The 26,580-nt window shown below is 47.1% G+C and overlaps 1 protein-coding gene across 2 annotated transcripts in view; it reads left to right on the top strand.

Annotated features, from left to right (window-relative positions):
- MAF (MAF bZIP transcription factor) overlaps positions 1–26,580 on the top strand; it is a 364,562-nt gene that overhangs the window by 138,201 nt on the left and 199,781 nt on the right. The gene's annotated exons all lie outside the window — the stretch shown is intronic.

Here is a 26,580-nt window from a genome sequence, read left to right as displayed (position 1 = left end):
GCCTCATGCTTTCCTGTTCTTTCACTTTGATGTCCCACTGTCTCTACGTCTTCTCAGTTGAGACACTGTCCTGTCTTAGGGAACAGTAGCAATGATGGCTTACAGGCATGAGCTCTGGATTCAAATAAACACAAGCCTCTCTTTGGCTGATGACTTACTGTCTTATCTTGAGCAATTATATAATCTTTCAGAACCTCAGTGTCTTCATCTGTAAAATGGGCACAAATATTAGAAATTAAATCTCAGCGTCCTTAGGAAAATTAATCTCTTCTCAGTCTAGTAGTTGGCATGTTGTACAATCTCAATACCTTTGGGCTCTCCTAACTTATGAATTATTATGACTTAATGTTGTGATTATTACTATTGATGGTAATCAGAGAAATTAACCTTTCATAGGGAGCTGTTTCACATTGCCAGTATGGATTCCTTGTGTTTAATCCATATATGTATTTGCTTAAGAAGTGCAGCCTTTAAGAAGGGAATAACTGTTGTATTCTCAGGGCCTGCCAAAGCCAGTCTCCAATAAATATGGGTTAAAATAATGAACGAGAAGATTGTGGTTGTCCTCCTATTGGTACTGCTGAATTTACCCTCAGGATAGCTGCCTAATTCATTTGCACGTGGCTTGGCGAGAAAACTTTCCTGCAAGGAGAAGGTTGGGGTAAGGGATACAGCAAATTATTTTCCTCTCTCCCAGTCTCCTAATAAACCAGCCTCTCCCAGTTTCTTTTGTAGCTATTCTGTTTTCTCTTACATAGAATACTTAGGTGATGTGCCAATAAGTAGTGTATGAATACTTAATGAAGGTGGAATGAATTATAAATGGCATGGAATTTATCTACATTGCTTCCTTGCTGATGGCAGAATGGTGCTTTAATCTTCTCTCAAGACATAGGAGTCAGTAGGTGAGAAAGTATCCTAGTTGATAAACTTAAAAATTGTTACTGGCTGCCATCTTAAGTTACATGGAACCCAATACCATGTGACAGAGAGGAAAAGGTTTGACCAGGAAACATGGTGAATATGATGCTGCAGGAGGAACTCGGAATAAAGACAGACAAAGGCTTGGGTGGGAGTTGTAGTTACCACTTACTCATTGAGATTGAGCACCAATGAGACAGAGGTCTGAAAAGAGTCTCTGGTACTTTGATTTCAAGGAGAAGCTATTGAATGACCCTCTCCAGAGAAGGGATTTCTATGTCCTTCCTCCATCCCAAAGCCATCTGTCAACAGTGAGCTCCATAAATACAGTGAACTCTCATTAAGAAAAATAATAAATAATCCCCCACATCTCAAAGACTTGATGTACATTTTTTTTCTTGCTCATATAACAGATACCTCTTTTGGGTGGCTCTCCTCCAAGTATTGATTTAGGGGCCCAGGTTCTTTCCATCTTGTGGCTCTGCCACCTTTATTGTGTGGTTCCCACGTGTACAAAGGAGGTTCTATCTGTATCAGCCAATCAGAGGAGGCACTAGTAGGGAGGATTTTATGGACCAGGTCTCGAAGTGGAGAATTTCAGCTCTGCTCACATCCATGTGTCCAGAACTCAGTTGTATGACTGTGCTCCCTCCAGAGGAAGCTGAGAAATGTAGTCTAACTGCCCTGGTCAAAGAAGCGGCCGATATGATCATCGGCTAGCAGTGTCTGCCACATTTCTCGAATCTCCAAAAACATATATTCTTAGAAAATAATAGGGTAAATATTGTTGCAAAAATGTCATGAAGTGTTTGCAAACTTTTTCTTTTTTAAGAAATCCCTTTTATTTATTTTTTAACACCTTTATTAGAGTATAATTGCTTTACAATGTTGTGTTAGTTTCTGCTGTATAACAAAGTGAATCAGCTGTGTGTATACATATATCCCCATATCTCCTCCCTCTTGCGTCTCCCTCCCACCCTCCCTATCCCACCCCTCTAGGTGGTCACAAAGCACCGAGCTGATCTCCCTGTGCAATGCAGCTGCTTCCCACTAGCTATCTATTTTACGTTTGGTAGTGTATATATGTCCATGCCACTCTCTCACTTCGTCCCAGCTTACCCTTCCCCCTCCCCGTGTCCTCAAGTCCATTCTCTACGTCTGAGTCTTTATTCCTGTCCTGCCCCTAGGTTCTTCAGAACGTTTTTTTTTTTCTTTAGATTCTATATATATGTGTTAGCATACGGTATTTGTTTTTCTCTTTCTGACTTACTTCACTCTGTACGACAGACTCTAGGTCCATCCACCTCACTACAAATAACTCAATGTCGTAAAGAAATCCCTTTTAGACTATTGTGTTTGCATGCAAACAGTGGAAATTGTTTTACTTTGTGGGATGTTACATGGTGCTAGTTCATCAGTTTTATTCATCTTCCTATAGAATTCTCTTTGAACTGCATATATAATTAAGCCACAGAGGGAATGTGTGCACCATTATTGAACGTGTAGACAATACAGCAATGGATAAGACGGAAATGGAGAGTCCGCTCATTGTTTGACCTGTGATAATCGCTTGTTTTATTCCCATCAACTCCTTTTCCTCCATGGAAAGGTTTCTACTGTCTCAAGGGTCAGTAAACTTTGTCTGAAAAAGGCCAGATAGAAACTATTTTAGGCTTTGCAGGCTCACTGCACAGAAGCAGCCATAGAACACGTGTAAACAAATAAACGTGGCTGTGTTCCAATAAAACTTTATTCACAAAAAATAGGAGGGGGACTTGGTTTGGCCTGAGGGCCAGTGCGCCAAGCCCTGTAGCGTAATATGGATATGGAGGACGTATACAAAGCACCGAGAGGCCTGCACACATGTAGTGCTCGGTAAATCATAATCTGCTCTACTTAGCTTGAAATGAATACAGTTCTATGACTTCAAGTCGTTGAAAACGCAGTGGATTCAGTGGGTTTAGAGAGGGATAGCAAAAGTCTAGAAGCATAGACCTTAACCAATAAAAGAAGTTTATAAGCATAGAAGGCTTGGGGAAAGGGGATATTTGTACTTATGTCTCTATTTCCTCCCCAGTTGTTTGGATTTTTTTTTCAATGAGCATATTTTCCTATTGTAATAAAAAAAAAGTTACTTTAAATGTATGTATTTCCAACTTTTGCTGACTCAGAAAAGAATGGTGCATTTTCATGCCAAACATGTGACTGATTTTCAGTTTTCAATAGCCAGCTGCAGTTATGTTTCAGAATTGGAGCCTAAACCACAAAATACCACTGAAAGAGTTTAGACAGAGCCTGAAAGCCTTCGAGGAAGGCAAGGTCTTCACTTCCTCTTTTGACAGTTTAGCTGACGGGGACACTGATAAAAGGGAAGAGGAGTGGTCTTTGAGGATTTCCTCTGGTCCCTCTGCTGTCACCCTGCTCAGGTCCTGGAGTGATCTCATCAGCTTTGTGTGGACAGGCAGGGTCCCTGTGCTGGTACCCAGGAGACACTTATCAGTGCTTTACTACATGCATTACCTAACCCTCATTCCCAGTGAGTAGCCCAGTGGCTGGCATGTGTTACACACTCGTTAAATGCATACATACTGGATTTAATCGAAAGGATGCAGCAAACTGAAGGTAGTGGATAGCATTGTATTTGCAGGCCAGGTTGCCTTATTCCTGTCTGAGTTCTGGGGATGCCGCTTTCCCTACTAGAGTTACAATAAAGAGACACATTTCACGAGACTTCAGGACTCTTGCTGTGATAGGTAAGATTACCTTGTGTCAGGTGACATTATTAACCTAAATGAACCCAAGACAGCATCCTGTGAACATTATCATGAAGAAAAGGAGATATCAGTGTCTATTGTCTGCTCTGGTGATAAACAGGGTTTTTCATCAAGATTCCTTCTCATTTATTAGGTGCTGCCTGGTGCTTTTCCAAAATAGAGAAATGTAAAAACTTTAAATGCGTCTGCATTTTTTCCCCCCCGATTTCAGTTTTTATCAGCTCCTGGTTTCTCTCTTAATTTCTCCACGGACTACAATTCTGATTACTATCCATCTACCCAGATGTCAGTCAAATATCACACTTTCTTTGTTAAAATAGGAATATAAAAGCCGGCCAAAACGATAGCCTTACAAAAACCACATTAGAACACAACAGCTTTGTTTGGACTTTAGGACAATTGTAGAAATCATTAGAGAATATCTTCTGTAGGGATTCAGTGTGTTTGTTCTCCACTAGATGATTATCAGAACAGGGTTAAAAAAAAGAAAAAAATCCTCGTTATTATTTGAATCCGTTTACAGCCACTCATGAATTACAAGCTCACACCCGAAGGGGTATTTTCAGCTTAATGGAAACAATTCATCAAACACTTCGAATCCTTTACCAGAGTCTACGTTGATAGATGGACACTTCTTTAATGCAGGTACCTTTTACGGCAGCCCGTTTCCCGCGAGTTAGCATCTGTTAAAAAGTAAAGCCGTTAAAAGACACTTTCTGTCTAATGAGGGAACACTGCAAATGGCCTAAAAATCACAGTTTTAGAAATTGTGCTAAAATGATGGTGATGGGAACGCAAGTGGGCATGTTTGTTTTGAAACAACACTTTCCTGGTCTGCTCCGGGTTTAACCCGCTGAGGTGACACGTTGATTTTCAGGGAGAGCTGATATTAATGGAGAGTAACACTCTTGGCATTGACTGCGTAATAATAAGGAATCGTGTGGAAACAGGAACATGTGTTTCCCCCAAGGTTTTCGGTATTGTTGAAGAGAAGAACAGTCGTTGAAGATACGGTTATGAATCCTGAGCTCTTCTGAAGAGATAGCAGCCCCACCTTAAGAGAGAAAGTTAAAATCTTAAAACATTGAAAACCCATAAGCATGCATGGCCACTGCTGAGATTTCTCTGGGGGAAGGAGAAGGAAAGGGGATGAGATCTAATCTTGGACATCTAAAGATGTCTTGGGGTAAATTATAGCTCATTAGTGCCGGAAGGGAGCTTAGAATTCATCTTGTCCAGCTACCTCTCTTTTACAGATGGAGAAACCGAGTCCCAGTGAAACAGTAACTTCTCAGAGGCCACTCAGTGGAAGGGGGTGGTCCAGGTCCGCCTCTGACTGCATCTGTCCTGGGCTGGTTTTGCCCTGGGCTGTAGCATTCTGCCTTGCACGTGGTCATTGCTTAATAAATGTTTGTTGCACGCTCCTGCGAAGACGTGCTCTTTTTAACTCCTCTAGAATGAGTTGAAGGTAGGAAGTAGAACTCAGAAAGTTGGGTGCAATGACTTTGCAGGACCGGGCAGCATTTTGGAGCAGGTGGCACTCCAGCTGGGAGAATGACAAGGAGTCATGGTATCTCAGCCAGGGCTGGGGGCGGACTGCCCTCAGGGGTGATGTCTTGGGGAGGGCGGCTGCTTGGCCAGGAGGCTCCGGATGTGCTTGAGATTCACACTGGGAGTTCAGGCTGCCATTGGGGCTGCCCAGGCACAGTTTGCAGCAGCTGAAGGTTGGGGAGGCAGGTGGGGGTTCACAAACTCACTGTGCCCCTTGCCAGCTCCATGTCTTGCCTTGTCCTGTGACGCTCAGCGCGTTACATGTCCTCCCAAAGCCTTGCTGTACCTCTCGCCCTAAATGTGAAGTAACCCCGACCTCAGAGCCTCACTTTGAGGGCTGTGTGATCATATAGGGGGCTCAACGAATGTCTATTTCAGTGAATTCACTTCATTTTAGAGAGAGATGATTTGTTGGCTTTGTTGAAAATTCTGGTCCTGAATGAACGATTCGTACCTTTTTTTTTAATGAACAGAAAAGCTGAAAGTTTTATGATACATTGTTTAGATCAACTTATTTGACTCTTGAGAATTTTCCGATTGGATTATGCATAACGTTCGGCTGGATGTGAGAAGCCCCAGGTTATGGTTATGGGGCTTCTAGGTGTTATGGAAGGTTCTAGATGTCCAAGCAGCCAACTCGGTCCCACTGCTCGTAACACCAACCCCCCACAAACATCCCCCGGTCCTCTTTGCAGTTCACTGGCCAGGACACTGTTGCAACCAGATCGTCATTCAGTGAGAACGAAATCCTTGCCTTGGAAGCTTCTCTTCTCTCTGGCAGTGCCTCCTGCCTGCGTCTTGCAAGGCAGGTGCAAAGGGCACTTCTCTTAGCCCTGCCTCTCACCGTGTTCCCCCCCCAGAGCAGATCACCAACTGTCACCATCTGTCATTTATTTCTTCTGTCTTTTTGAGGCTGGTTTTTCTCAAAATAAAAGCTAACCCACTCCTTAAAATCTGGCATAATCTTACCCACAGCCTCACCAAAGACAACCACGGTTGTCACTGTGTGTTTCCATTACCTGTTTTTGTGTATGTGGGTAGTGAGCACCCTGCAGACATCATCTCGAATGCACCCACTTTATAATATTGAGCTTTTCCCCCACGTTGCTGTAAACGCTTCCTAAACCCATCTTCGTTTCTTAAAGGCAGCAGTTAGAGCCACGGAGAGTGCCTTCAACCCCCTGAATCTATCATAGGGCGTTTACTGTGACAAAGCATTCCCAAACCTTTCTCTCTTTCACCATCGTAAAACACTGTAAGTTTTGTATGGGGGGAATGTAATTTGTCACCCAAACAGGATCACTTCTAGAGGTGAAAGGGTGCTATTAATAAGCATGCCAGGGCAACAGGTGTGACCTGGGGCTGTCCTGGGCAAACTGAGATGTGGTCACCCCAGCTAGGCAAGACCGGAGCCATTTCAGGTTACTGATGAAGAAACACAGAGGGTAAGTGTTCAAAGACGCATCCAGTAAGTGGCAATGCTGATCTCAGAACCCAGGACTTCGGGCTCCTAATCTCGTGTTTTATAAACCGTACCCCAGTGCAACTGTGCCGGATCTGCACAGCTTTGTAAATATCCTTAGACACACCCCTGTATTTATCAAACATAACATAAAATAATATCTCTCTCGGTCTCCTCCTCCCTCCCTCCTCCTTTCTTTCTTTCCTTTCTCTCTTCCTTTTCTTCCTTTCTTTCTCTCTCCTTCCCCCCCTCCCTCCTTTTTTCCTTCTTTCTCTCTTTTTTCTATTTCTTTTGGACCTCCAAGCCAGGTTCCTGGTATTTCGTGGAATAGGCGTTGTCTAAAGAGAGGTGTACTATTGGGGATTAAATGCCCCTTTAATAAAAGTCAGTGCCTGATGTATTGTTTTTATTACGTATGATCTGCTCAGGAGAATGGTCTTATATACTTGCCTTAGTGTCTTATAAGGCTAAAAGCTGATCTGAAATAATATCCACAATATACCACAATCAAAACATTTAAGGAGCAATTATAATAAAAGGGACTAAGGGAATTGGACTGTTTCAAAACCACCTCTTGTATCAGGCAGGGATGAGGGAGAGTCTGACGGACGCTGCTCCTTCGCTACCCATCGGCCCACAAAGACCGTTCTATACACCTTTCCCTCCTCTTCCCTGACTCAGTGGAAGGATATTCTGCTTCAGGGTCTGCAGGTGCCCCTGGCAGTGGCATGTGGTGGTGAAGGGTCCAGGAGGGGTGCGTGTGCGTCTTGGGTTAGAGCTCGGCTTCTGGATTTAGCCTTCTAAGGGTTCTGAATCCCAGCTGAGCTACCGGCTCCGTGTTTCTGGACATGCTGTGTTCCCTAAGCCTTTGGTCTCCTCGTCCGTAAAAAGAGTCGCTGTGAAAAGTGAGTGGAAAAATAAACGTAATTACCACTTCTTTTTTTTGGGGTGAGACCATTTAAGGTTTACCCTCTTAACAACTTTCACATATACAATACAATATTGTTAACTGTTTTACGAGGTGATGGAGGTGTTAGCTAATACTGTATCTACGTGTATCAAATTAACATGTTGCACACCCTAACTTAACACAGTGTTACATGTCAGTTATATGTCAATAAAACTGGGAAAAAAAAGAAGGAAAAACAAATAGTGCTTCCCACAGGAACTATACATTAAAAAAACCAGATCCATATGTAGTTTGGACATGCTGTTTTTATCACCGTTATTCATTTTTGCCAGAAACTGAACTACCCTCCCACATACAGACACCAGCCATGGTGTTTCTATCTGGGGCTGTTCTTTCAAAGATTCCCCCAAATGTCAATTCTCTTGGCCCCGGGCGGTGCAAGTGGCAGGTGTGATTCATCAATGAAATCAATCTGGGATTTCCAATAGACTCTAAAAGGAGTCGCTCTGATAAGCGAAGATTACATGAGCTGGGCAGTAATCTGCCAGAGTCCTTCAAAGCAGTGTTCCGTGCCTTCTCAGCAGAGCCTGTATCCAAGAAGCAGCGCTCTGGCTTTGGTGTCTGAGGGATAGGGCTCCTGCCTCAGTATTTCCAGTGATCCAGTAGGCATGTTGATATCCTCCCCAGATTGGCCCAAATCTTCCCCCCAAAATCTTCTGACCTTGGGTAAAGAGGACACGGGCTCCTCCTGTATGTCAGATGCTTTGCCCTTACACTGTCTTATGTAATTCTCAGTACAGCCCTTTAAGATGCATTCAGTGATCCCCCCTCTCCCCTTGTTTTCATTATAAGGAAACTGAGGCTCAGTTGAAGAACTTGCCCGAGGTTATCCACTTGCTAAAGTAGAAAGCCATCCTTTGAAATTGAATCAGCCTGACAGTGAAAATCCATGTTATTTTGCCTTCATATTTTAATTTTCATTATCAAAGTAATATATGTACGTCATAAAAAAATGTTGAAAGCCGAGCAAAAGTACAAAGAAGGAAGTAAAAATTATCCAGACTTCTAGTCTTAATCAGTATTTTCATTTTGCTATAAATCTTTTCCTGTTTTTTTCCTCTGGGGCTCTGTGTGTGTGTGTGTGTGTATGTATATGCAGTAACGATACTAAAGAGGAATTTTACTGCGTATCTCAGAAAAATTTGATTTTGCTCTCCTCATTAAATATTCTCCTTTGAATTTTTCTATCATTAACCATTATTAAATTATCTTTAAAAATAATGGCTTACAAGCTGTATAACATTTCTTCACACACACTTGTGTGTATATACATATATATCATAGCTAATTATTCCTTTCTATCTTCAGAAATTTTGCTTGCTTCTAGGATTTTTAAAATCATAAATAGCACTTAGATGAACATCTCTGTTTAAAAAAAAAACTGATAGCAGCAGGTGGTTCTGTCTTGTTGAGTGGCTTCCATGTGTATGTACCATGTTACCTGCATCACTTAATTTAATCCTCATAGTAACCGCATGAGATAGGTGTTATTAGTACCATTTTACTGATGAAAAAGCAGAGGCTTAAAGAGGTGAAATACATCATCCAGACAGACGCAGAAAACTTGTGACAGAGGAAGAGTCAGATGCAAGACTTGCTGAAGGTCAAGTCTGTATCCCCTGCTGCACAGCTTCCCATCAAGCCGTGTTTGTTTCTGATATGAGCCTGGAACAGGCCTTGCTCTCCAGTTTTTGGTATCAGTGACTGAATTGACCTCCATGAAACATACCCTTTCTCCAGACACGTGCAAAGTGCCTTATTTCTCAGCCGTTTCGCTGCCCCCTGGGATGCCCAGGCTCAAGCCACCCCATCTGGCTGCCCCCCAACTCAAAAATCCCCTGGACCATGGGACTGGGATATGGCCCGGCCAGCCACCTGGGTTCCCCCAGTGGTAGGTGGTAGGGAAAGTGATTGACATGAAGCATGTGTGTTTGGTGGAATTGGGGTAAGGCGGGGATGACTCTTTTAAGGCTCCTCCCCAAAGAAATCTGCCCTCCCTGAAGTAGCAGTGAGTGTCTCAGTTTAAGGATTTTCCCAGCAGGAAGCAAAGTGACTCCCTCCCTGTCATCTTAGACACCAAGGAGAGAGGCCGGAGAGCATCTATCGGTTTTGCTTCTTAGCCTGACTGCCTTGGATCACAATCGTCTTTACTCTGAGAGTGAGCTCAGCAGAATGGTCTTGCACTTGTCACCTCCCTCCTGTCCCATGAGACTCTGCCCTTAATCCCCCGATCGGCATTCCCCAAAGACAAGGATTTCTCTGACACCCCGGCTAGTCTTCTGTCCACACATGCTGCAGGCTGGGGACAAGATGCCTTATGCAAATTGATATGGATTAAGTCTCCCACTCTCTGATTTCCCACTGTGGCCAGGACCAGATTCCCCCAGGTCTCTCAGGTGAGGTTTTCCCTTTGGGGAAGCAGGCTTTCTCCTCTCAGCCCCTTTTGCGTTTCTTACTCCTTTTTGTGTTTCCAAGGCCTCTCTTCAGCCACACTGGCTATTGGGAGATGGAGTTTCTTACATAAAATAGTTTTCTCTGGGCCCCGTTCTTTATGAAGCTCTTTTGAAATCTTGCTTGGATTTTTTGGTCACTTCCCAAACGATTTCAAGGATTATGTAATTGCTAATAACTTGGTCCTCTTCTTTCTCTTCAAAACCCCTTCAACTCCTGTTACTAGTTTCCTGGGGCTGCTGTCAACAGATGACAGCACAAATTTGGTGGCTGAAAACAACAGAAATGTATTATCTCGCAATTCTGGGGACTAAAAGTTTGCAAGGAATGTGCGGGCAGGGCCACTGTCCCTCTGAAGGCGCCCGGGGAGGCTTTATTTCATGCCTCTCTCCTAGTCTCTGGTGGCCGCTGGTATCCTTGGCTTCTCTTGTCTTGTGGCTGCCCTCCAGTCTCGGGCTCCATCTTCATACTGCTTTCTTCTCTGGGTCCCTCTGTGTTGCTCCTCCTTTCTCTTATAAAGACACCAGTCATTGCATGTAGGACACACCTTAAACCCTGGATGCTTTCATCCCAAGATCCACAAATAATTACACATGCAAAGACCCTACTTCCAAGTATGGTTACATTCTGAAGCTCTCAGCAAGAATTTGGGGGATATACTCGCAAACTCGTTTACAATTCCCTGCATCTTCCTTCTTGCTATGAAAGGGAGCCAAGTGTTGTTTTTCCTCTCCTCCCTTTCCATGCTGTGCTTTCATATAACTGGTAATCCCACCACCCCTGGGACCAAGAAGGGGTCTCACAGATCATTCTAATCTAGAGCTGTCTAGTAGAACTTTGTGCAGTGATGGAAATGTTCTAGGTCAGTGCTGTTCAATATGGGAGCCACTGGCCACATGCGGCTCTTTAGCACTTGAAACATGGCTAGTGCCACTGAGGGACTGGCTTGTTCATTGTAATTCACTTATGTTTACGTTTAGTTAACCACAGGTGACTAGTGAATACCACTTTGGACAGCACAGGCCTGGTCCAACACTACTTCCTAAAGCTGAGAACCAGAGGCCCAGAGGGAGCATGTGGCCTAAACCATGGACACTTATAGCTTGGTAGAATTCTCTTCAATTTCAGGACTCGGCTAACTCTGGCCCACTCCCTGTTTTGGATGGCCCATGCGTTTAAAATATTTTTCCATTATTAAATGGTTGCTAGAACAATCAGAAGAAGGATAATTTTTTATGACCCATGAAAATTACATGACCTTCAAATTATGGTGTCTTGAATAAAGTTTTATTAGAACACAGCCACACCCGTTCTTTGGCCCGTTGTCCGTGGCTGCTTTCCCGCTACTCTGGCAGAGTTGAGTAGTTGCCACGGCAAGTGTATGAGCCACAGAACCAAAAATATTGACTACCTGGTCCTTTCCAGGAAGAGCTTGTGACTCCGGCTTTAAAGCAGTGAGTTTTAAACCTTTTATTCTCCATTTTTAACTGAGAAAAGATAGGAATTTGGGAGAAAGGGAAAAGCATATCCCCTTGCAACTGCCTGGCACAGGGGAAACGTTTCATCATGCTTAGAAATTGTATAGGAATGTCAAAAGCGCAACACATCGACTGTTTAATTTGGGGTGGTTAAGTCACAAACCTTATATTGCAATGGTGTGAGCATCTCACTTTTTTTTTTTTTTTTTTTCAAGACGGAGAATAAAAAGCTACCAGGTACTAGTCATCTGTGCTACACCTCTCAGCCAGATATTGTAAATGTGCCGTATTTACAGCCAGGACAGAGATTCTACGTAATGTACAGATGAGTGACCTCACCCATGTAGGGACATAGATTTTAATTAACCCCTCCTTCCAAATTGTGAGGGGGCTGAGCACAGTACAGTTCAGAATCACTACAGATGACAATTAAATCAGTGACAAGCACTGACTGAGGGCTGCCGTGAACGTAGCCTGGGTGGGCGTGTAGGGCAGCTTTTTTCTTTCTGCTGCGGCTGTCTGTCTTTCCCACAAGAAAGGCCAGGATGCAAGTGAGTAGACGCGATGGTGTCATGGGGACAGCATCCAATCTGCTTTAGTTAACATGTGAGAAAGAAAACAGCAGCCCATATTCAAGCTCCCGCGTCTCAGCTGCTATCGTTAGAAATGTGATTGCTTTGCACTGGGGACAGCCACGTCCTGGTGGGACATCTCCTGCATGCCCACTGCGTGCTCGGCCCCAGCAGTTCGAAGGTGGTCCTCCCAGCCCTGACACTCCAGCTGCTCACCTTCCAGCTCCGGGCACGGCTGAGGCCCGGGCTCACCTCACTCTGCTCCCAGGCAGCTCACGTGGGGCCTAAGGAGGCTGCCCGCCTGGGCAGAGAGGGCCCCCTTGGCTGTTGTTCCTTCTTTATTATTCTTAGAAACATGCCACCTATTGCTTCCTTCCTCCATCCAGGTGGTACCGTGCAGCTCGAGGGAAAGGAGAACTTGAATGATGTCCAAAGGGAAGGAATGTTGTAACTGGGGAAGTGGAGAGTAGAACTGAGCCCGAGGAGTCTGGTTTTGACTGTGCCCGTCTGTTCCCCAGACTGTAAACAGAGACCTCGGTGAAGTGCCTGGTCTCCAAAGGGGGAGAAAGAACAAGCAAAGAAAACAAACAACAAACAAAACATGAAGTGTGTAGGGCATGGGGTTTTGTTCATTTTATTGCCCATCATTAATATTTCAGCCTCCATCTCTGTGGGTTCCCCCAGCTCTGTGGTGTCCATTCCCACGCTGGGGTCCATGCTGGCGCTTGCCCTGTTTGCTTTGCCATCTCCTGTCCTCTCTGTCTGTGACATTCCATGGTTTTGCATCTTTGGACCAACTGGAAGAGGGCAGGCTAGATGTTTTAGCAGGATACCACTCCCTGAAACTCAGTTTTCTTATCCAGACAATGAAGAGAGTCATAAATAATACCTATCCCACAGGGCGGTAGCGTCAGTTAAATAAGTGGGTACATGTTAAGCTCCAGCTCAGTGCCCAGGCCATGGGGGTGGTTGATAAATGCTTCTTCATGGTAAATGGATGAATGGATGAACGAAGGCCGGGCCGGGCCCTAGATGAGAGTGTGGAAAGCACAGACTCCACCCAATCTGCCTTTTGGAGTTGGGGAGGCCCAGCAGCATCTCTGAAACAGGGTGGGGTTTGGAGGCCTGAGGTCAAACCTCATCCTGCCTCTTTTCATTTATTTACCCATCTTGGGATTCCTCAACTACACGATAGGGACAATAATGGTACCTGCTTTCTGCGATGGTCCCAAAGATGAAGAGTGAGTGTATGTGGATTGTAACACAGTGCGGGTGTGTGGCACATGCTCGATTAATACCAGCTACTACGATCAATATGGCTAGTATTATTTTTTCTGAGCGCCTCTTATTTTTATTAACATCTCAGTGCCTCCCTGGAGGGCACATAATACCCAGGCTGCAGTGAGGGGGGATGCAGGGAGAAGGCTGACTTGTGTTCAGATTCCCATGCCTGCCTCCTTGCTGTGCAGCCTTAGGGACCTGATTTGCCTTCTCTGATCTCCTCCCCATTGGCTCTTCCATAAAATGGGAGACACAGTCCCGCCTGCGGGATTCTCGGGGAGATCAAGCGAGGACCGTCCACGAGAACCACTGACGCAGAGCCGGGGTTCAGTAAATGCCACTTGCTGCGGCCAGATCCTTACATAATTTTCCTCGGCCTCCTCAGCGCTGTTATCTCCCTGGCAGTGCCGCCAGGCGCTGCCTCTTACCCACATGCCCCAGTTAATATTTCAAACGTCCAGAGTTTCTAATTGTGGCGAAGCCTGGGAGCCACCTAATCCGCCCGTGTATTAACTGCTCTGCTTCCAAACGGGGGCCTCTGGACCCCGGACTGACACTTGCTGAGTTAATAAGCGCTCGATTCATTCCTTACGCCCTGTGCAAGAACCCCGTAAGCTGCGGGGCAGCAATAACTCATGTACTTAGAGATGCCGGAGGGAACCCCCCCTCACAAAGGGCCTGGGCGCTTGGCATGTGGGAACCCCCCGGCCCTCCGATGCCACAGGCCTCCGCTGTGCTCTAAAGCCCGTTCACACCCGGCGTCTCTAAGAGACAAGGCTTCCAGGGGATGGCATTCCAGCCCCAGAAACACACGCAGCAGAAGCCCTGGCTTCCCGGTGCCCCAGGCCGACTCCGGTCTCCACACCCAGGCCTCCTAGGAGCCCAGGCCTCCTAGGATCCCGGGCCGGCAGCCCTCACTGGGGTGGGAACCCCTGCCTGGCCTGCATCCCTTGTCCAGGGGAAGCAGAAGGGGAGGCTCCCCGTCCCTGCCCCCCGGGCCCTGTTTCCAGCCGAGGCAGAAGTTTCTATTATAAGGGGGGAAAGGAAGTCTCGTGACTGAGCGATGCCCGCAGCCTGCCTGCGATTTCTCCGGGCAGATGCTGCAGCTGGTGTGGGGTTTGGGGGAGGGTCTGGGCTCTGGAATCTTCAGGAGAGCCGTAAGGGGTTTTCAGAAGGCAGGGGTTCGGGTGGCCGGGACGCTGGATGTGCAGGGCCCCCCTCTGGGTATATTCTCCGTCACGACCGTCTCCCTCTCTGTAAAGTGTGACCCAGGGTCACATCAGTCCCCCTTTAAGTGGAGTCAGAGACTTTCCTGAAACATTTTGAATGGGGCACATGGCTTTGTCCAACACCCCCAGATAATCCCAAACAGGCCACACGGTGGATTTCCACCCTGGGGTCCTCTTGTTCCTGTGCTGTCTGTCTTAACGTTTTCCTTAGAGAGGAGAAATCCTCCACTCTTAACTGACATGTAGTTTGCCCCAGGTCCCTCTGCTAGCAAGGGGCCGAGCCGGGGTTCCAGTGCAAGCCACCAGGACACCGAAGCCCCACTGCTTTTCTTTCCTTGCAGCATGCTCTGGTCCTTGCTGCCGTATGTAAAACATGCACACGTCCACAGAGGCGCATGTGCACACACAACCACGCACATATGAACACACGCACACAACCACGCACCCGCGCACACACACACACAGCGTTTCCCTGTTCTGAGTCCTCATCACGCGCATTCTGGGTGGCCGGGACCGTTGCTGAGGTTATTAAGAATACAGGGACCCAAACGACCATCTCACGCCCGTTTAAACAGCTTCTGAAAGCAGCCCGATTCCTCCCTCTAAAGTGCAAGATTTCTGAACAAATAGTCAGATCTCTCACTTTCAAATGAGTAGCAGCCCTTGAAGAGTCACCTTGGGCAATTACATGGTCCCCGCTGCTTTGCTTAAGACCTGCCTCAGAAGTGTCACCTTTTTAGCTCTGTCACTGAGCAGGTGTGTTGGGGCTCTCACCAGGCACCAGGCCCTGCATGCTATGGCAGAGTCCTGGGGACGCCAAGGTAACAACCCAGCTCGTGTTTCCAAGGGGGGCGCAGTGTCCTCCTGGGGGCACGTGGCCAATTAAACCAACACAGAGCCAGTGCGGCATGTAGCAAGATAGAGGTTAGCCCTGGGGTTGCCCTTTGCAATATCCTGACAACTGGCACATCCTCTGGGAGTGAACTCTTTGGGGAAACCCAGAAAAGTGAGTTACAATCAAGTCTAGTCAGTAAGGTGGGAAATAACCCTTTGTGGTCAAAAAATAAATATATGAGGACTGAAAACAGAGCAGCAGAAGCACTTCTTGTGTGTAATTAGCATAGCGGATGCCAGTGGTGCACAGTGGTTTTGGAAGAGTGTCACACACGTGCCTGACACGCAGTAGGTGCTTTGGAGATGTGTAAACGGACCTGTGTTAGAAATAATCTCATTTTAAAATACGCTTTGCTCTTTTACAAAATGAATCACGGCTTCACACACCTCAGTTCCCCACCCAAATACCTGAAATCAGGGGGCTTTGGATTTGCTTCCTGCCCCCTTCCTGTGTCATCAATTTTCCCAAGGGGCGGTCCCCTTCCCTTGGAACCTAAGACTGCACTCTCCTTGCCGGCCGGGGAGGACTACTCTTAGAGTCACTGCACAACACGCCTTTGTCCGTTTTCAGACGTTTGAGCCCCAGAGCGCCCAACTTGTTGGTTACGCTGAAAAATAGCCCCGGATGTGCAAAAAACATACTGACACTGGTCGACAGAGAGACGTTTCGGCCAGTAATTTTGGGGAGTCTGGCTTCTGGTGAAAATTCTGAAGCCGGTGTACTCCTGGCATGGGAGCTTGAAGGATGAATTTGGGGAGAAAAGAGAAATGCCCCTAGAGGTAGACTAGGCAGAAGAACTGCCGCTGGCTGGCTGTGCGACCCTAAGGAGACTGTTCCTGCCACCTGGGCCTCTGTTTCCTCTTGGGAAAATGGGGATGAAGCCTAGCACCCACGTCACAGTGCAGCTGTAGGAGTAAATAAGTGGACGTGCATGACGTTTTGGGTACGTAGTAAGAGCTCAAGGACCAGTAGCCTTAAAAAGGCTTCTCTGTTGATTGCATCTATTTGATCACAGAAGGTGCTTGTTTTCTTAAGTAGGAGGTGTTGCCTTTGAATTTGGGGAACATGGAGGCTTTCAATCCATCGTTATAATTTAGAGGAGGATGCTAAAGAAAAACTGTGTGTATGTATATGTGTGGACAAGTGTGTGTGTGTGTGTGTGTGTGTGTGTGTGTGTGTGTAAGTGGAGCCTTACCAAGACAGGCCTCGCATGTTAAGGCACGCCTGTCTGGGACAGGTGGAGCCTTCGTCAGCTCTGTTCCCTGCTCCACACTCTGCTGGGGCCCAGCACTGATGCCCCCAATCAGATAAGCAGCCGGATCTGGGCCCCAGAGAGGTCGGATCCCATCAGCTGTTACAGACCATTAACGACTCATTGCCCCGCGGGAATCCATTCCGTCGCGCTACTGAAGCATCCCGTGCCTGGATCTAGACTTCTCTTTAGATTTTAATCCACAAAAGCTGGTCTCAGGAGGGGAGGACAGGAAAGGAAGAAGCTTACCTTTGTGGGTGTTCGACTTCTTTCTTTATAATCTGTTAAAATGTAACATTTATGTTTTATTATGTAATATTTAATAGGAGATGAAATATTTATGAATTATGATGTTACCTATTAAAACATCATTAATTAAAATAGCTTACCTATTTAAATTATATATTAAATATATCCTATGTATTGAAAGTATATACTTTTATAAGTATGATATATAACAGAACAAAGTAGAACAGATTATTTAAAACATAATATATAAATTTAACACTTGGCTCTTGTAAGCCAGTACAAGCCAGTGTAGTCGTGAGCTGGATGGAGCTTCCTTGTCACCGGGCCTTAAAGAGCCAGTTGTTAAATTTTCAGGTATTTTGCAAGCCAGTTCACTTCACATTGGTAATTTGAAATTAGCCACGGTGGGAACATTTACACCACAGAAATGGGCAAACATTGCAAATTAGGGTTTCCCTCTATCAATAAGCCAGTGAGCTTCTTGTTAAATGTTTATAAGCATACCACTGTATGCGTGTGTGCGTATAATATGTGTGTGTGTGTGTGTGTGTGTAAGCTTTGTTGAGCCTTGTGTTAGTCACCACACCTACGTTATTTTACTATTCTACTTCTACTGTGGTCTTCTGATACTGGCATTTCCTAGTTATGTGATCTTGGGCAAGTCAGTCCATCTTGCTGGGCCTGGTGGGCAGTTGCCCAGGTTGCTGACTGCACAATTCAAGGAGCACTCTTGGCATCAGATCCTATTCACCCCCCGGGTCTTAGTTCTCTCGCCTCTACAATGGGGAGAACTGTCACTACTGCATAGCCTCACTCTGAGGATGCTAATAGATCAGGACACACACTCTCAACACCTCCGGCGGGGCTGGGAGAACAGGGAGTGGAAGGCACTGTGGCACTGGGGAGATATTCCTGTCTAAAGGAGCATCTCTAGTCCATCACTGCTCTGTGGAAATGCAGGGGACCAGTGATGTTGGATGTTTCTGATTTATTAAGACGGAAGAAAAAAATCGGGATTTTTAAAAAAATGTAAAATTTTCTGAGTTTCGAAGCCCTGTGAGTCTAAGTTTAAGCAGTCCCTGTGAGCTACACAGAGTAGGACCTTTCCCGTTATAGTTTGAAGCTATGTCTCTCTCCGCTCTAAGTTCTTTGAGGGACTTTGACTTCTCTCATCCCCATTATTTTAGAATGATAGGCTGGAAGAGCCTTGCTTCCACTATGTGACTGGCAGATAACTGGTCCCCAAGAATCTCAGAGCTACATTCTGAACAATAGAAACAGGCCACAGACATGGTTCTGAGCTTCCTGGTGGCCAGAGCAGGAAGAACAACACAGTTACATAGTTGTCTTTGCCCAGGAAGATGAAACTGTGCCAACCCCATCCTTCAACTAACTTTCTAAGTCTAGTGATATTTTTTCTGGTCATACTATTACATTTTATTGGTTGCACTATCTTACTTGATGTAGTTCCCTGAAGCTGCTTCAAATCCTTTGTGGAAAAAAGAAGTATAAATAACTTCAGTCACCCTTTGGCAACTGAAGACTTAAGATTCGCAGCTCTGACAGTCCTTGAATCAATACAGAAGGGTCATGACACGTAGGGATGTATAGCTCTGCTGAGGCCCGAATTTGAATCCCGCGCTGGGCTGTGGGCTTTAGGGACGTGTAAGAGGAATTCTCATACCTAATGTATGAGTTTGCCATAACAAAGGACCTCAGGCTGGGTGGTTCAAGAGACAGAAATGTATCACTTTATGGTTCTGGAGGCCAGACGTCCGAGGTCAAGGTGGGGCAGGGTTGGTGCCTTCCGAAGGCTGTGAGAGACGGATCTGGTCCAGGCCTCTCCCCCAGCTTCTGGTTGGCCACCATCTTTGGTGTCCTTTGGCTTGTAGAAGCATCACCCCAACCTCTGCCTTGACGTTCACATGGGCTTCTTTCTATCTGCTTGTCTGTGTCCAAATTTCCCTTATGTATAAGGACACAGTCATATTGGATTAGGGGCCTATTCTCCTCCAGTATGACTTCATTTTAATTAATTACATCTGTAACAGCCTTGTTCCCAAATAAGGTCACATTCTGAGACACTAGGGACTAGGACTTCAACATGAATTCTGGGGGTACGGGGACACAGTTCACCCCATAACTCTTGGTAAGGAAACAAAGCCCTGATTAGCATCAGCCAAACCATGTGCTTCCCTCTGAGGAACGCTTCGCACAGGAAGTCCTGAGAAGTAGCATAAAATCATGTTTCTTCGTGCAGAAAAGAAAGCCCTGATCTTTTCAACTGCCACTGCTAGCGGTGCAAATAAAATCACAGTTGAAGCCTACAAAAGTAGCTCCCTCAAGTCAGAAGATACGAGTTAGAGTCCATCAGGGAAGAGAGATAGACATAGTCATATTTTGGTGAAGGTGTCTAATTGTCATTTTTAAGAGGGACTGTCAATAAGATCACTCTGTATATAAACAAAGATCCAGGGGCTTCCCTGGTGGCTCAGTGGTTAAGAATCCGCCTGCCAATGCAGGGGACACGGGTTCAAGCCCTGGTCCGGGAAGATCCCAGATGCCGCAGAGCAGCTAAGCCCGTGCGCCACAACTACTGAGCCTGCCTCTAGAGCCTGCGAGCCACAACTACTGAGCCTGCGAGCCATAACTACTGAAGCCTGCGTGCCTAGAGCCCGTGCTCTGGCAACAAGAGAAGCCACCGTAATGAGAAGCCCGCGCACCGCAACAAAGAGTAGCCCCGCTCACTGCAACTAGAGAAAGCCCGCGCGCAGCAATGAAGACCTAACGCAGCCAAATATAAACAAACAAACATAAAAAAAATCCGAAGAGATGAAATGACTTATCCAAAGTGTCCTATGCGTGAAGGACCCAGGAAGAGTTTAGTGTTTAATAAGAAGATGTTTAATGGATGTGTGTATATCCTCTTTAGATCTATTTTGTGCTCCCTACACAAGTGAAAAAGCTAAGTGTGGTGCAGAGAAGTTGGATAACTTGTCTAGTGTTCCTGGGCTAGGACATGGCCCAGGTGGCATTCCCATCTAGGGTGCTGGCTCCGCAGCCCTTGCTCTTTAACTGCTCCCCTCAGCCTGTGTCTTAGAGTTCAGGACGCAGGCTCACCACCACGCTGCCTTCGTTACCAAATGCTGGGGCTGCCCTCGTTGAGCAGGTCGTGCACTGCGCAGAGGGGCTCAGCTGAAGGGCTGAGTGAGGACGCAAACTCCCCTCGCACACTAATCACAGCGCTGTGTGCCCTGGTGGGGCGGCGGGGGCGGGGTGGGAGGGACCCTGTTCTAATTCAAATAAAGGCCCTGTGTGTGGGTTACTTGCAGCCCTGCGGGTTACCAAGATACAAAACAAACAATAACTCTTTACCTACTTGGATTTAAGTCAGTGTGTCCAGGGCTCATAAAAAGGAGGGACGTCGAGTCCCTGTCCCAATGTCCGTGGCAAGAATCTCCCACTGGCCCGACCCAAACTCACATATACACTGAAAATCCAAAGTGCCTTTACCTTCCTAAAATGTTTGGCCGCAGCGAGCAAGGCCGGTTCTGCACGCCACGGCCTCCTGTGACCCTCTCTGGGTCTGGCAGGAAGATGGGTGTCGGGGAAATAGAACTCAAGAGTGGTAGAAAGGAACTTACGTGTCAACCCCCATTAGGAACGGGGTCCTAATGTCTGATGTCTTCAGAGGTTTAACTGAGAGAATGAGAGACCTTATGGTTTGATGGAAAATGAGGGTGGGAGGTCAGAGTGCCAAGGCCAAGGCAAGGGGGCAAAGCAAAGCTCAGGGTTTGGAATTACGTCAGCGGCCCTGGGCCACGCTTAGCACGATGAAGCAGGATGGTGCTTATTTATTCAACCAGAAGCACAAATCAAAGCCAGCTGGAGCGGTAAGCTGGGTGCTCTTTGTGCAGACAGCACCCTCACCCCTGCAGGGCCCGCTTTGAAAGTTGCTTTCTTGGCGCCAGCTCATCCCAGCGTTAGGATCCTCCAAGCTGGGCGTCGGGCAGAGCCAAGTAAAGCGTGGGAGCTGCAAGCCAGCCCCTTTTGTGACCAGCATCAGGCCTGGGCAGCTCCCTCTCCCGTTCAACAGACACTCCTTAAAAATGTGCTTCGTGGGGGCTTCCCTGGTGGCGCAGAGGTTGAGAGTCCGCCTGCCGATGCAGGGGACATGGGTTCGTGCCCCGGTCCGGGAAGATCCCGCATGCCGCGGAGAGGCTGGGCCCGTGAGCCATGGCCGCTGAGGCTGCGCGTCCGGAGCCTGTGCTCCGCAACGGGAGAGGCCGCAACAGAGAGAGGCCCGCGTACCGCAAAAAAAATAAATAAATAAAAAGTGCTTCGCGCTGGGGCAGAGGAGCCATCTGGAAGTGGAGTGACCGCAGGTGAGGACAAGGGGGGACAGGCCAGGACCCAGGGTCACCGGAGCCGCGGGCAGGAGCAGTGCTGCTTAGGGAAGGTCCACATCTGGGAGCCGTGTCTTCTAGGGGCAATGTCCAGCTCGGGTTTGTCAAGCAGGGGAGTGTTGATGCCAGTGGCTGGTCGTCTCACTGAGACCCAGAGCCCCCAGCTCAGCCCAGAAGCAGGCAGCAGACAGGGTGGTCCCACCTCTGAGGCTTCCAAGCTGGCTTTGGGTGGGATAGGGAGGGTGGGAGGGAGACGCAAGAGCGAGGGGATATGGGGATATATGTATACATATAGCTGATTCACTTTGTTTTACAGCAGAAACTAACACAACAATGTAAAGCAATTACACTCCAGTAAAGATGTTAAAAAAAAAAAAAAAAAGTTAGCCGCAGGCTCTATGCGCTGAAAATAGCGCCAGCTGATTTCGTAGTAAATTATTCAGATGTTAATTGCATTGTAAACAAAGCCACTACCTTTCTTTCCTTTCCAACGCCCCTCATAAAATGTGTGCGGGGGAGCTGGGAGAAGGGAATAGAAAGCCCAAGTGGGGAGTGGGATGGAAGGCCTGTGTCTGGCTTCTGGAATGAAAGGCCTGTGGTGGACGCCTGGCGTGGAACCCACCCGAGAGAGGCGGGAAGACTTTGGTCTCCAGGCTGGAAGATGTTGGTGGGGTCGACACCAGGCAGCCTGTGTCCCTCCCCCTCTCCTCTCTTTCCCACCCCAGCAAGCCATTTAGATTCCTTCAGCAGGAGTGACACCTTACGGTGACACCCTTCCTGGGAGGCTGAGCTGGAGGGCAAAAGCATTTGAACGTTGCACAGACCACAGTACCAGGTGGACGCAGGAGTACACAGGCCTGCTCAAGCATCTGGATATAATTTTGGCACCGGATACAGAGGGGACTGCGGGATCACGGCTTTCCCCTCTCCGCACCCCTGCTCTGACATCTCTGTTAACTGGTCCATGGGGGTGGGAGCTTGCAGACCTCAGTATGGAGCCCAGGGCACTAGGGACCAGCCACTCAGCCTGGCTCTGCCCACAGTGGGGTCTGAATTTACCGTGTGCATCGCTTCCACTTAAACTGTGAAAAGCCAACCTGTTTCCCTCCCCTCTCTGCTGCTTCCTTTGCAAATGACTGCAATCCTAATTAAAAGCAAATTGCTTAACCGGTGGCATCCCAGGGCTGTGCTCCTCAGAGGGGAGGCCTCCTGCCAAGGGACAGAGGAAGCCAGGCAGAGAGGAACAGAAGGCACACAGAGTTGAGGAGGCTGTCGCCTCCAGCGGTCCCCTTGCAGCACCAGCCTGGCCTTTCTTGGCCAGCAGGTATCACGTCAGCGGCCAGGAGATTTGTGTTGACTCATTACAGAATAATCTGAATTTGCCCAGAGATGGGCCAGTGTAGCGAGAGGCTCAGAGAGTTTCTGAAATCTGGGAGAGGATGTTCCGGGTAAGGCCCCAAGGTAACCCTCCCAAGGATGTGCCAAAGGGAGGCATCTGTATGTCCCCACTTGTGACTTAATTAGCTCTAGAAGGCATTTAAAGGCATCCCTTTGTTTACAGCACGTCTTCGCCTTGTTCTTAGCGAAATAAACTATTTCCAGAGTGACTAGTTCGTGCATTCCATGGAGCCTCCATCTCGCTGTCCATCAGGGAGACGTTCTGATGGCAGCTGTTTCATCGTGGCCTCTGATGACCCCGGGGCTGACCCCCACCCTTCCAGAATCTTTGGGGAGCAGTCAGCTCTGTCCCTCTCTCCCCTCATTCTACCAAGCTAACAATTAAAGGGAAAACGTCACTTTGAGGACTCCAAGGTAGGAGTGGGACACCAGAATCCATGCAGCGTTTGTCCTGACACAGCTGAGTATTGAGCTGCTGGTCAGCTACGATGGCTGTGCCTCAAGCCGGTCTACATTAGCATGTGCTGCCCACCCCCTACGGGAGAGATCTCTGAGACCGGTCCATCATCCCAGATGATGGATACCATGTACAGGGCTTGGTTGGGAGACCAGGAAGTACCCCCACCCCAAGCCTTTGGATGCAGGTGGAGGAAGCAGAGGTACTTGAGTTGCTTCATCTATCTCACTCAGAGCTAGATTTTTTTTTTTTTTTTTTTTTTTTTTTTTGCGGTACACGGGCCTCTCCCCATCGCCGCCTCTCCCGTTGCGCAGCACAGGCTCCGGACGCGCAGGCCCAGTGGCCATGGCTCACGGGCCCAGCCGCTCTGCGGCATGTGGGATCCTCCTGGACCAGGGCACGAACCCGTGTCCCCTGCATCGGCAGGCGAACTCTCAACCACTGCGCCACCAGGGAAGCCCCAGAGCTAGATTTTGAAAGCATCAATTGAGCCTCTTGGAAGTTGCTTTACAACAGAAAAGCTTTGAAGCAAGTTTGAAGCTGTGAGAGATCAGGGCAGCTGGTCCTTCACTCACATCCCATTCATTTGTTCCTTTTCTACCTGTTAATCATCCTCGAGGCTCCAGCCACTGCGGGCCAAACCCTAGAAGCACAGAGCTGAATAAATGCTGATTCCTGCCCACGAGGAGGTTGTGGTCTAAGAGAAAGCTTACTAGACAAATAAGCAGAGCAGTTGCACCCAAGGGTCATAGGGGCTGGGATGGAGAAATCAGAGGGGATCACAGAGACCTGTCAGGAGCTGTCAGGAAAGGCTTCTCAGACCAGCGGATCCAGAAAGGAGAGGCAGAAAAGTAGCAGGTGGAGGGGAAAACAATGGAGAGAAAGAAGTTTAAGGGGGCCTTGAGGCAGGGCCCTCAAGGTGGGGGGAAGGAACATTCAGAGTGTGTGACCTAAGAAGGAGATGGCCTGCCCAAAGGGTGGTGTCCAGCTGCCATGGCATGCCAGCTCTCTGGACACAGTCCCAAATCACTGAGCTGACATCACCCACTCCAAATAAATAAATAAGCTAACAAATGAAAAGAATGAATAACCAGATACAGAACATTTGCTCAAAGGACCAGGTAGACGTGGTCGGTTAATGGTGCTGCCCCAACCCAGCTGAAGTAGCAGCAGATGTTTGGGGCCGCCCAGGACACAGCAGGTGAACAATCAAGGTGCCCCCAGTGACAGCTGGATGACATAACCCGAGGGTGGAGCTCAGTAATCTGAACAAGACTCTTTCCAAACACAGGTTTTGATTTGCTTCTAGGATCACTGATTGTGGGATTCATTCAGGTGGCCTGTTCTTTGTGTTTCTTTTTTCTCTCCTAAAATCAGAATGATCATTGAAATGTGTAGCAGGATATAGTTTCCTAGGGGTTTCCTACCCATTTTCCTGTGTGTGTTCCTCACAACAAATTGGAAAGAGTGGGAAAATCACTCTGGACTTTCAGTGCCAATGACAGAAATACAACTCATTTGGCTCGGGCAGAAAACGTTACTTTAGTGGCTCATGCAAATCAGCAATCCAAGTGTAGGGTCGGCTTCAGGTGTGGTTTGATCCAGGAGCACAAGTGATATCATCAGGATTGTTTTCCTACATCTCTTAGCAATGCCTGTTTTTTTGTGTCAGTTTCATCTTAGGACTTCGGTCTAGGCTCTAAGTGTTGGTTCTGGCAGCTGGTTGGTTCTGGCAGCTTCAGGCACCATCCTTCCTGCTAGCAGACTCTGGAGAGAGAAGAAGCATTTTTTGCCTGAACCCATCCAAATCTATGGGTTTGTTTTGTCTAGATTAACCTAGGTCACATGTCCTTCTATGAACCCATCCCTGTGACCTTGAGGATGGCACAGCAGCTGATTACTAGGCTGGCTTTGTGGGCACAGCCTCAAATCACTTATGCTGGCTAGGGAAATTTGGTGGTCTGATTGTTCAAGACTGGGCCCCATGCTTTATTCTGAAACTCGGTCACATAAGGACTAAGGGTGGGTCCTGGGGAACAATATTAGTAAGATCCCAAAAGTAGGAGGTGATGGAGGCGGGGCCATGTCAAACAACAAATATCCATGTGTAATTTTAAAGGTTTTAGTAGTCACGTTACAGAAGGTGAAAAGAAACAGATGGAATTCATTAAATAATATATTTTAACTCAGTGTACCCCAAATACTATCATTTCACCATGTAATCAATCTAAAATTATGAGCCAGGCATTTTCCTTTTTTTTTTTTTTCTTTTCATTCTAAGTCTTTGAGATCTGGTGTATATTTTACACTTAGAGCATTCTCTCTCTGAATATTAAAGTTGTATCAGAAACATTTGATCTGTATTTAGATTTTCATAATATTTAATATCAGTTGAAAAAGAAGATTCACCTACCCAAGTTGTTCAGACATACGTAAAGTTTTTCCAATAACTGAATTAGGAATTCGTATTTAAATTTAAATTAATTATAAAATTAAATGAAATAGAAAATTCAGTTTCTCTATAATACTGGCTACATTTTAAGTAGTCAGTAGCCACGTGACTAGTGGCTACCGTATTGGACAGTACAGGGCTAGAAGGTAGGAAGGTAGGTACCTAGAAATATCTAGAAGTATCTAGAAGTATGTGGAAGTAGGAAGGCAACTGAGTGCAATGCTCACTAACATGGGAAGAACTCAGTAAGGATTTTTTTTTTTAATTTATTTTTGGCTGCATTGGGTCTTTGTTGCCGCGTGCAGGCTTTCTCTAGTTGCAGCGAGCGGGAGCTACTCTTCATTGCGGTGCGTGGGCTTCTCATTACGGTGGCTTCTCTTGTCGCGGAGCATGGGCTCTAGGCACGGGCTTCATTAGTTGTCGTGCACGGGCTCAGTAGTTGTGGCTCGTGGGCTCTAGAGCGCAAGCTCAGTAGTTGTGGCGCTCGGGCTTAGTTGCTCTGCGGCACATGGGATCTTCCCGGACCAGGGCTTGAACCCGTGTCCCCTGCATGGGCAGGCGGATTCTTAACCACTGCGCCACCAGGGAAGCCCCCCTCAGTAAGGCTTTTAATTCTGCTGCTGGCATTTACTGGCTGTGTGACACAAAGTGAGTTATTTAACCTTTCCTAGCCTCCATCTTTTTCTCTGCTAAAAGAATGACACTCACTCTGCAACTTCTTTCTAAGGATGTTTAGTCTCCTGGGATTTAGTAAATGCTCAAAAATAATATCTATTACTAAT

This window comes from Mesoplodon densirostris, chromosome 19 (genome assembly GCF_025265405.1).
Source record: "Mesoplodon densirostris isolate mMesDen1 chromosome 19, mMesDen1 primary haplotype, whole genome shotgun sequence".
In the NCBI taxonomy this organism is placed as follows: Eukaryota; Metazoa; Chordata; class Mammalia; order Artiodactyla; family Ziphiidae; genus Mesoplodon; species Mesoplodon densirostris.
Note: the sequence above shows the minus strand (reverse complement) of the source record. Positions and strands in the feature narration are given on the sequence as shown.